The following is a 12,646-nucleotide window of genomic DNA, read 5'->3' on the forward strand; positions in this document are numbered from 1 at the left end:
TCAGTTGCAGTACTATGGCTGGCACCCCCATCCCAACATGCAACATTCCTTCACATCCCCTACTTAGCAATGTAATGGTATGGATGGTAATATGGAACCATTGTGCCTGTACCGAAACAAGCCACAATCACTTGCTTAATCACTTGCTTAAATGACTGGCATCCTGTTGCTCTGACCCCCATCATCAGCAAATGCTTTGAAAGGTTAATCAGAGATTACATCTGCTCTGTTCTGCCCCCCTCTTTGGACCCATTGCAGTTTGCCTACCACAACAACCGCTCCACTGATGATGCCATTGCATCTACACTACACACTGCTCTCTCCCATCTGGAAAAAAGGAACACATATGTGAGAATGCTGTTTGTAGACTACAGCTCAGCATTCAACACCATAGTGCCCTCCAAGCTTGATATGAAACTCCGGGCTCTGGGTTTAAACGGCTCGCTGTGCAGCTGGATCCTGGATTTCCTGTCAGGCAGACGTCAGGTGGTTAGAATGGGCAGCAACATCTCCTCATCACTGACCCTCAACACTGGAGCCCGCAGGGCTGTGTTCTCAGCCCCTACTGTATTCCCTATACACGCATGACTGTGTGGCAACACATAGCTCCAATGCCATCATTAAGTTTGCTGACGATACGACGGTGGTAGGTCTGATCACTGACAATGATGAAAGAGCCTACAGAGAGGGGGTGCACACTCTGACACGCTGGTGTCAGGAGCACAACCTCTCCCTCAACGTCAGTAAAACCAAGGAGCTTGTGGTGGATTTCAGGAAGAAAGACAGAGAACACAGCCCCATCACCATCAATGGAGCACCGGTAGAGAGAGTCAGCAGTTTCAAGTTCCTTGGTGTCCACATCACTGAAGAACTCACATGGTCCGTCCACACTGAGGCCGTTGTGAAGAAGGCTCACCAGCGCCTCTTCTTCCTGAGACGGCTGAGGAAGTTTGGAATGAACCACCACATCCTCACACGGTTCTACACCAGTACTGTAGAGAGCATCCTGACTGGCTGCATCACTGCCTGGTACGGCAATAGCACCGCCCACAACCGCAAAGCCCTGCAAAGGGTGGTGCGAACTGCCAGAAACATCATCGGAGGTGAGCTTCCCTCCCTCCAGGACATATACACTAGGCGGTGTGTGAAAAAAGCTTGGAGGATCATCAGAGACTCCAGCCACCCGAGTCATGGGCTGCTCTCACTGCTACCATCAGGCAGGCGGTATCGCAGCATCAGGACCCGCACCAGCCGACTACTTGACAGCTTCTTTCCCCAAGCAGTCAGACTGTTGAACACTTGATCTATCACGATCAATAATTAGCACTGCACTTTATTCATCTTATATCTCACACTGGATTGTCAACATATTCTCCTCAATATACTACTTCATATATATATATATATATATATATATATATCATATACTCCTTATTGTATTGTATATTGTGTGTATTGTTTACTGTACATTGTATATAATTATTGTGTTGTGTAAGTATGTGTACATTTCATTTGTAAATTGTTTTGTGTAAGTATGTTGTTTATTGTAATTGGTATATGTCTCGTCACTGTCATGACTGCTATGTTGCTCGGAACTGCACACAAGAATTTCACCTACTGTTGCACTTGTGTACATGGTAGTGTGACAATAAAGTGATTTGATTTGATTTGATTTGATTGTTTGGATATTCCAAAACCGACACTGCTCAAACAAGTTATTTGCAAATGTTGCGATTTATAAGATTTGCACGTCGGATGGCAACACGACAGACCTTATTAACCACCTCAAAAGAAAGCATCTGAAAGAGTATGCTGACAGTCAAACTGTGAGGGGATCCCACGTGAGTGCATCAGCTACAACCTTGCAGCCAGAGGCTACAACGCTAAAACAAACAACTCCAATGAAGCAGGCATTTGATAAAGGAACACTGTATGACAGGATATGCGCTAGAAAGAGGTAACTGATGCATTGACATTTTACCTGGCCTGGGATATGATTCCCATAAAAACCATGGAAATGAGGGCTTCAAAAACTGCTCAAAATAGTTGATCCATGGTACAGAATACCCAGTCGCAAATATATTTTCACCATGGCCATTACACGGCTGTACTCTGAATGCTACAACAAGATTGAAACATAAAATTAAAAACTTTGTTTTTTGCAACAACAGCTGATTTATGGACTAGCCGCACTTCAGAACACCTATTGATCCATCTAAAAATGGTGGAAAGTCCACGAGGGAAACGTTCCAAGGGTTAGCCAACTAGCTAGAAAGAATTTGTGCATTCCAGCAAGAAGTGCTCCCTCAGAAAGAGTGCAATAGTGCACTGGTGGCAACTTAAGTCAATGAACTGGTTTTTCTGGCTAAAACTCTGTGACTGTAATATGTCATACTTTGTCTTCTTTTAGAAGGAGATATAAGTTGTAAAAAGATGTGAACGGGTATGTTCTAAAGCAGCTGGGTTTTCAATAGTCAGGATTCAGACATATTTTTGCACGTTTGGTTGATTGGTTTGCTTCTGAATCACATTGCACTTTAAAAAGAAATTACTTAAGAGATTACAAGAGTTTGTTTAAATTTTTATTTTACCTTTTTATCAGTAAGCTATTTATAGTGTTGCGTTTTTACCTTTTGAAACCAATGTTAATTTTGGAAGTTGTGCTAAAGTCTCTGATTGTACTTGAAGTCTAGACCAAGTTAAAATGATTGTTGAATGTTAATACGTTGCAGAATTGCAAAGAGTTAAAAATTGCATTGAAAGTTTTTTAAATAAGCTATTTATATTGATTGAAACTGGCTTTGCCGCATTGACGTCTTGTTGTTCTGTTTATGTTTATTCTACTTTTCATGCTAGATGCTACCTAAAAATATAGAAAGTGAATAGACTGGTTTTGCTGAGGATTTGTATCTAATAAGCTTCCTGACTGTTACCAGTATTAGATTTTTCATTTTGGGATGGGATTTATACAAAAGTCTCTGATTGTAATTGAGTGCAAGTCTAAACCATGTCAAAATTCTTGTTGAATGTTCTTACTTTGCACACTTGATTAAAATCTGTTCAAAAAGGTACTTTGGCCTTAATGTTCTGTCATTCTTTTTTCTATGCTTTGTTACCTTGTTGGCAGTGTTGCCAACTAGTTTCAATGGAAAGTAGCTAAAGCCTGCTCGAAAAGTCGCTAAATGTTGCTAGATTACATCATACGGTAATTAACATATTTGTGACGTCACCGCGTCTCATTTGCATTTTGCATAGTGTCCGCCCTTTACATGTGTTTGGTTCTCTGTGCTTACCGTACATACTGTAATACTCTATTAATTCCCTATATACCAATGTAGCAAAATGTAAAGTTTGTTACGTGTTTGAATAAAGTACAATGTACAGAGTTGTCTAAGTAAGTGTCTGAATTCAGAGAGTTTAAACTGTCTAAAAATCTCCTGTGATTAAGTGCATGAAAACTAAAGAACAAAAATAACAGCAAACAATACAGATTCGTCATTGGTCCTTGACTACGCTGTTTGCACATGTGCAGCTCATTCACTTCTATGCCAGCCGCCATGCGGTCAACTGATTGTGCTGCTCCACCTTCTCACCTGCTCACCTCTCTCTCTGTCAGTCTCACTGAACAGAGCAGACACAGAGAGATGTGCCTCCGAGTCCAGGCAGGAAAGCAAGACCACGCACTCGCAGGGCAATATTGGCGACTTTCATCTACTGAAGTAGCTAAGGTTTGTCCAAAAAGTCGCTAGATTTGTCGCTGGTCTGTTTTTTTTTAATAAAAGTCACTAAAGAGGTCTGAAAAGTCACTAAATCTAGCGACAAAGTCGGTAAGTTGGCAACACTGCTTGTAAGGCTAAATTTTTTTAAATGGAGAAATTAGTTTGGCTGTACTGTTCAGAAACTTGCAAAAATAGTCTTAAAAACCAACATTGGTTTTGTGATAAGATCGTGATCCTGCCTGAAAAAAATTGTGATAAGATATTTTTGCCATACCGCCCACCGCTAGTGCTATATAAGCGTTTATTTTATTTTGCAATTTTATGTTTGTTATTTACTATATAAAATTGTGTGATATATCGGCATTTTATCAGCCGACTGACCTCACTGCTTTCTGGATATCGGCATCGGACATTAAAAAAACCATATCAGTTGACCACTTCATGTCACATGATATATTGAAAAATTATTTTTATTATTATTTTTTATTAAAAACAGTCAAATTAATATCTTAAATCCAAATTGCAATTCTACATCCTTTTGGTTACATCAATTAAAATTCAGACCAAATTCAAGAATTTAACTGGAAATAAATTGTCATTCTTCATTCAATTTTGAATGGTGCACAACCCTGCAAGATATTACAATTTCCTTCCCAAAGTCTTTGCAAGAAGACTGTCAAGCAATATTACAATATTTCTCATTTAAGGCTTTTTAAAATAAGTAAATAAACATATAACTAGCGCAAAATTTCAACAACTCTAAAGTTTGATCTATTATAATACTACTCCAAAAAGTACATGTAACTAATTCACTAATGTATTTGTAAAAAGCATTTAAAATAAGGATGGTGACCATAGTCTGCAGTTCCTGTATACTTTCAACAAGTCAATTGGTGTTGATGGTTGGGTGGAGCTCCATACCAATTTTTCACACAATCTTAGCAATGGACGTACGATACATTAAGCACAAAGCAGTATGATTTAAAAGGACATTGTAATTATATCCTGGCAGAACTCTAGTTGATTGGGTGGGATATCTTGATGGGCTAGCTCATACACAAAGACTCGTCCGCCTCATTAGCCGCTGCATGCAACAGCATTAATCACCTTGGACGCCACTGGAATGGACAATACCGCAGAATCTGCAGTTTAGAGACCACACGTCGATACAGGGCTTGGCTGGGGAAGAGATGGTTTATATGACCTTGGAGGGCCAAGGGGCTATTTGGATTATGTGGGGAAAAAATGCAATTGACTTTGACATGTTTTGAGCATACATGAGGAATGGGTAAGATCTCCCAGTCCTCCCGCGAGTTCATTAAGCAATATTAAAGGTTCCTACAGTCTAAAGTGGTTACTTACAAAGTGCATATTCTAATCAGTATATTTATATCAATAAACTGAAATCAATGTGTGTGCTAAAATTTGTATATGGCACAGAAATACCGTTATTGATCAATGCTTCTTCATAAGGATGCTGCTATATCAATACTAGTATCAGAATCAGATCTGACACCATGCCTATATACTTGGACAGTGCTCATAAAAATGCTCCGATTTAAAAAAAGAACAATGCCGTCTAATGTACAAATCTCATTGCTTAAATATTTAGCACGGAAATTAAATTCACCCTATGTCCTAGTGTGAGTATTAAACTGGAAAGGCTGTGATTAAACTATGTAGTTTGCATGTGCTGCACACTTTAAATGTGAGCGCTTGTGAATGTGTGGAATCAGTGTTGTGCCAAAAAAAACTTTTTCACTGTCACCTTTTGTAACCGATGACGGTGAACAGAGCGCCAATTCACTTCATAGTGCAAGGCAAATACAAACTACATTTTTATTTAATCAAATAGAAGCCTTTTGCGGTTTATTAATCATATCATGTCATGTAGCGACCAACTTTTCTGAAAGTAAGAAGCTGCCTTCAAAAACACACCGAAATGTAAAGGACTTCACTCCAAAATAAAAGATCCATTTAAATAGAAAAAAAAGGATGACAGAAATATATCACAACTGTATAGTTATGTAATATTCAATGCTACTGTAATACTTTTACTACTACTGCTACTACTAATAATAATAACAAATCAATTGCACTTGTAATATCCACAGAAAAAATGTTCGTGGACCAGTGATTGATCTTTTTTGCCTCTCATGAGTTTGCATCACTGTAATTTGTTGTGGCATTGCAAGAACAAATCTACAAATTAGAAAATAAGCAAATTTGTTGTTTTTTCATTACCCATTTAGCGCTTTTGCCACATGTGATCTCACACAGCGTAGCCGACCTATGTGATTGACAGAAAACATGGACCAGTTTTTGAAATGGATAAATATTGATGATGGTTAGCCTATGGGGGATAGTGGTGTGCCGTGGCAGAAAAAAGGTTGGGAAACACTGTCCTAAGCAACCAAATTGGCCCGGTTATTAGGGAGGGTAGAGTCACATGGGGTAACCTCCTCGTGGTCGTGATTAGTGGTTCTCGCTCTCAATGGGGCGTGTGGTAAGTTGTGGAGAGTAGCATGAATCTCCACAAACTGTGAGTCTCCGCGGTGTCATGCACAACAAGCCACTTGATAAGATGCGGGAATTGAAGGTCTCAGAAGCGGAGGCAACTGAAACTTGTCCTCTGCCACCAGGATTGAGGTGAGTAACTGTGCCACCACAAAGCCCTAGTAAGTAGTGGGAATTGGGCATTCCAAACTGGGGAGAAAAGGGAATATATATATGTATATATATATAAGATCTAAATATTTATATTAAATATTAAAGTTGTATAATATATTCTATATTTTTTTAATGATCTGTTCACAATTTTACAACGCAGTAATGTTTATGGTCCTTATCAAATATATAATAAAGTGTTACCACTAAATAAATTGAATTGAAAATAAAATCAGTAAAATAATTATAATCGTTCTTCTCTATATCTTATGATAGATGTTATACAAAACACTGACCAAACCAAATTGTAGAAAGTATTTAAGGATATAAGGCACTTATTTCCACAAGGCATATTACAGGCCTAAAACAAAAATGTAAATGTCTGTCTTTCTGTCTGTCTTTCTGTCTGTGTGTCTGTCTATCAAAAAAGTTTGGGTGTTGACTTAGTTATACGGTTATATTGAATGATAACGTCTCGGGTTACAACTGTAACCTCTGTTCCCTGATAAAAGCGGAATGAGATGCTGCGCTGATTTATCGCTTTGGGAACGTCTTTAGGAGTCACTTTGTAGCCTCTGCTGGTGACAGAATGCACCTGTAGCAGGGCTATAAATAGATGCGTCACAGGTGCATCGTCAGGTATTTTGTCTGAAGAGCAGTCCTGGGGCATCCTCAGTGCGGCAATGAAGTGCAGCATCTCGTTCCACTTTTATCAGGGAACAGGGGTTACAGTTAAGTAACCTGAGACGTTCCCTATTAAAAATCTAAATTTTGATGCTGTGCTGATTTAGCGCTTTGGGAACGAGAATACCCACGCCGCCGCACTGTGGATGTCCGGACCCCTTACGGTAATGTAGTTGTGCTCACAAGAGCGCAAGAGTTCTCAGACATGAGCTTGTGATGTAGTCTCAAGGACATAAGAGCCTGGAGTGGCATGAACACCCAAACTATAGAATCTTATGAATGTATGTGGAGATGACCAGCCTGCCGCATTACAAACATGTTGAAGAGTGATACCTCTGGCCAAAGCTTTAGAGGAGGCAACCCCTCTGGTAGAGTGAGCCCTGATACCTACTGGCTAAGCTTGACCGCGCACCTCGTAGGCCAGGGCAATAGCATCCCTCACCCAATGTGACATAGTTTGCTTGGTGGCAGCCGTCCCTTTGTTACGGCCCCCATGACAAACAAATAGTTGCCCTGACCTACACCACTGCTAGTGTGGTGGACATAAGTCTGAAGGGCACGGACTGGACACAGTCCGCAAAGTCTTTCCTGCTCTGTCGTTGTAAACAGCGGGGAGCAGAAGGCTTCGAGAGTGACCGGATGTACAGCCGAGAAAGAAACCTTAGGCAAGTAGTCAGGATGAGGGTGCAATATTGCTTTAGCCATTCCTGGGACAAAATCTAAGCAGGATGGCAAGAAGATCCCCAATTCTTTTTAGAGAATTAATTGCCATAAGAAAAACCATCTTGAGAGTCAGAAGTTTATCAGATGCTGACTCTAGAGGTTCAAAGGGGGTCCCAACCAGACCCACAAGGACTATTGCTAAGTCCCATGAAGGGACACTTGTCCTAGCAGGATGTCTCAAGCGCATTCCTCCATGAACGAAGAGAGCAAGCAGAGGATGTTTCCCCAACGGCATCCCGTCAGTCAAGGCATGGCAAGCCGATACAGCAGCCACATAAACCCTGAGTGTGGCGGGCATGTGCCTGCTGATAATTATTCCTGCAGAAAAGAAAGTCCAGAACTGAAGCAATATGGCAGTTAACTGGATCTGCATTATGTGCACTGCACCATCTTTCAAAGACACCCCATTTATTGTCATAATTTTGTGGCAGGGCGGAGGGCGGGGCAGAGTTGTGATTATACACACCCGGTCCCTTATCAGGCTAATTAAGCCTCCGAGAGGGATAAAGGCCAATGGTAGATGGTGGTGCGAGTTGGGAATTTTATATCAATCAACAAATGACAAGTATTGTCACTAGTCAAAACTGGAAAAAAGGGAGGGATGAAATGGTACGGTGATCTAGAAACATTAACAAGCTTCAGTGTCTGGAATGATGTGAAGCCCTGTGGTGTGTTACTGGAGTCCAGGGGGCTGTAAACTCTAATACCTCAGCCTGCAGTTGTGTCCTTGAGCAAAACACTTAACCCAAGATCCTGGAGGTGCAGCGGCAGGATGTTTCTACTGCATCTTTACCAGATACTCAAGCAGAAAAGCCTTGAGAAAGAGTGCTATGAATGAAACATTTTATCAACGTTGATGTGGAGCGGAGGGGGGCGGAGCCGGATGGGAATATCGCGCCCGGTCCCCAATCGGCCTGATGAGGCGCGCGAGGTATAAAGGCGGCCGGTGGCGATTGTTCGAGAGAGAGAGAATTACGGGCATGTCCGTCATGTGTGTTTGGTTATGTGTTTTTGAGTTTTCATTAAATTATTATTTATATTGAGAAGCCAGTTCTCGCCTCCTCCTTGCCCATCCTTTAACTGTTTTACAGTTGATTCTATATTTCTAACAAAGTAATGTGAAAGATTTATCAGAAATATACATATAAATATCTTGCATCAAATGAAATCACTTGCTCCACCTTTATGGCTGTCGCCAAAGTTACACAGGCTATTGGGTAACGTTAACCACTAGTCAAATAGCTAAAGAATTTAATAATCGAGAATGTTAAATTGCAAATTTAAGATTTATAAAAAAATCTTCTTATTCTAAAAAGGAGACTTGAACTCATCAAGTTTTCCTTTAATTTTGACATCAACACTTTGGGTAAATGGGAAATTATGCAACTCGAAATCGGGGAAATTTGCAAAAATGCACCTGTTTTCACGAAAACCATTTGTGACCTAACCCTGATAAAGGAAAACCGGTTTATGAATTTACATGACCACACATGTCACACGTTTTTGGCTTATTATGCATATTTGGTGTAAGAACGTGCATGAAAATGTACTCTTGTTTTAGTCATTTTAACGCAGCGTTTTTTTAAAATATGGCAAAAGCAAGGTTTTCTGCAATAATAGCAAATAACAACAGATATGAGAAAGAGGAATAACCATTGGGAGAAATGGTGATGCTCAGGAGGTATAATCTTGATCTTCAGATTGAAACTGTTCAGCAATACTCATTCTTGATTCATGACTCCAAATAACTTTAATTCACTTTTCACAGATTATCAGTTCACAAAACGAACTTAGTTTTATACTTATGAGATCCAAAAACTTTTACTGTGGCACATGGCTTGTAAGTTGATACAATTTAATGTTATTACATAACCAACTACATTTACAAGCTTGTTTGAGTGTGATCAAATTGCATGGAAACTCAACTGATGGAGTGTTGCACTTGTGATGTAAAGAAGCGGGGTAGGAGTCCTGAAGAGCATGCGAGTCGACGCAATTAAAAAACATTTATTTTCCAAAAAAAACACAATTGTGTTTTTATAAGACTACCAGTTAGGTTTAGGTTTAAGGTAGGAAAGTAGGTATGTTGATTTAAAACTCAACAGACAATTAACCTTAACTTTTCTCCCAAACAGATAAGGCTTTTAACTCTTTTAGCGCCACACAGTGGACATTTCACCTTGGAACTGCAGCAAAACGTTTTATGAACCACGTAATATCATTTTAAATGAATCTCGCAACATTCATTCAATTTTCATGCGATTAGGTCGAATTTGAACCTAAAATGTGACCACCCAGGTATAAAAGGGGTGTTTATTTCTCAACAAACAAACACAGACAAACAAAGAGTCTATGGAACTGCATCAACAACCTTCAACTCGTTTATATGTGGTACAAACAAGCACGGCTCTTCTTATTAAATATAGCATTTTAATGAGAAATAGATTAATATTTGAAACATTCATTTGAAGAAAGCTGATATAGTTATTTCAACAGAACAGCAGAAATTACAGGAAGTACTTGAAAGCATTTTCTCAGACCCACTGAACAACCTATCGAATAGTGTGACTGTATTGTACATGTGTAACAGAAGCGTGTATGAATGGAGCTGTATGCGTGTGCTCGTGCAGACCATCAACAGATTCTGTTTGGACAAGATCCGTTTGACTGTTGATGTTTCTCCTGATGTGAAGGATTTCTGGGAGACCTGCCATATTTACAGAACTTGTGCTCAGGGGTTTTCTTGTCAGTTCATTTGCTGTGATCTAAGAAAAGCTTTTGTTTCCATGGCTATATGAGAGAAAATAGGTATTTACATTTATAATACATGTTTATCTTGAATTCATGAACCGAGATAAGTCTCCCTCGAGACATTATTTGAAATCCATGCAGAGAAGAGCAAAAAAGCTATACTTTTGGCCCTGTTCGCTCTAAGTCATGTGGCGTCAGTTTAGATTCAGATGGCGTTGATTCTATAAAATAAATCAATCAATCAAAAATGTGGCGGAAAAGCATTAAAGGGATAGCTAACAGGCACTTAATAAGATTGAATAACAATAATAGAATAATAATGATAACAATGGCATTCCCTCTATCCTAGAAATACCTCTAGAGAAGGTTCTTCTGCACACAAAAAGAAAAAACAATTATGCCCCCATCCCAGATATGATTTTAGATTAGAGAGATTAACCAAGTGGCATGTGGAAAAGTTCAACCTGAACTGCATCGAGGAATATAAAACCCAAATGAAATATTATAAAAGTAAAGAGTGCATTTGGTATACAAACAGATTTTAAGATTAAAACCATCATAGATATTTGAAGCTTTAATATAGAGATCTTGTGGATTCACTCTTGGTAATGTAAATGCAATGGCTTTACAATGTCATGCTGTAATCTTGCAGTACATATTTCATTGGACAGACCACTGTGCTATATTTCATTAGAAAAAAGCCTGATAAACAAAAATACAAAAGCACTTCATTGGACATTTCGCACAAAAATTGCCCGGCCTCTTTTCTTTAATGTATCATCCCTCTGAGAAATGTATGGCTTTTTGTTGACTCTTGAAGTCATGAGTACTGTTTAATGATTAAAAAATGCCACAAAAAAGCTTGACACAGCAGCAACTACGTGTACATTGTGTGAAGCTGTACGAAATAGCATGAATCGATTATGTTTAACCATAGATACTGCGCTCGGGCACCAAAGCTACTCGTCCTCGCTGCAGAAGGGCACAAATGTGAAAATACAACAGAGGGAGGCCAAGCAGGATGTCATTTACCTGGAAAACTGCTATAAACTTTAGGCATGAAGAAAATTGGATATCCAGCTAAAAACAGTGGATTGTCCCGGAGACTAAAAGGACTTCTGTACTGAAATCACTACCAAGCTCTCCAGAGGCATGTTAATGGTCGTATGAAACGACAAGACTGTACAGTACATGAACACTTACATTGTATAACCCTCGTCTTTAATATGTATGATGTTGCATTGTGTTTCAGAAGTGTCTCATGAAAATATTGGCCCCATTTACTCATCTTCATTTCTTGGGAAACGTGTATGACTTTGTCTTCTGTAGAATGCTAAAGGTGGGTTTTTGAAGAACATCATGGCTGCTTTTTGCCATCTAAAGAAAGTGCATAGGGACTGGGGGTGTCGAGCTCGAAAAGTACCATAAAAGTAGTGCATACGACTTGTGGTTTTAAAGGAATATTTCAGGTACAATAGTCAGTATTTTGGATGTCGAACATCTGAAAATCTGTGGCATAATATTGATTCCTACAACAAGTAATTTAGACTTTTCCATCCTTTTCTTTTAAAAAAAGCGAAAGGTGTGTTCCAGTGAGAGACTTACAATGGAAGTCAATGGGGACAATTTTTGGAGGGTTAAAAGGCAGAAATCTTAAGCTTATAATTTGATAAAAGCACTTTAATTAAAACTTGTGTATTATTTGAACTGTAATTGTACGTAGTTTTAGGGTTTACGCTGTTACAGTACGTCGTCCTGGCATTTAAGTTGTAAAATTGGATATCAATTTACACAAAAATATTAAGTGATGTAATGCCACTAAAATCATATTAACACACATATTGTTTATGTCTTGTTCTATACTTTAAACAGTGAGTATTTTAATGTTTACAGATTGACCCCATTGACTTCCATTGGAAGTGCCTTACATATTCACTCATATTTTTGCTTTTTATAAAGAAAAGGAGGAACAAGTCCAAATTATTATTATTATTATTTATTTTTTAAATAATCAACATTATGCCTCAAATGCTGTCGATTTAGCTTAAAGGAATATTCTATTCTTTATTAACGAAAATGTATTTTGACTTTAAAAAGCGAAA

Source organism: Xyrauchen texanus, chromosome 4 (assembly GCF_025860055.1).
Source record: "Xyrauchen texanus isolate HMW12.3.18 chromosome 4, RBS_HiC_50CHRs, whole genome shotgun sequence".
NCBI lineage: Eukaryota > Metazoa > Chordata > Actinopteri > Cypriniformes > Catostomidae > Xyrauchen > Xyrauchen texanus.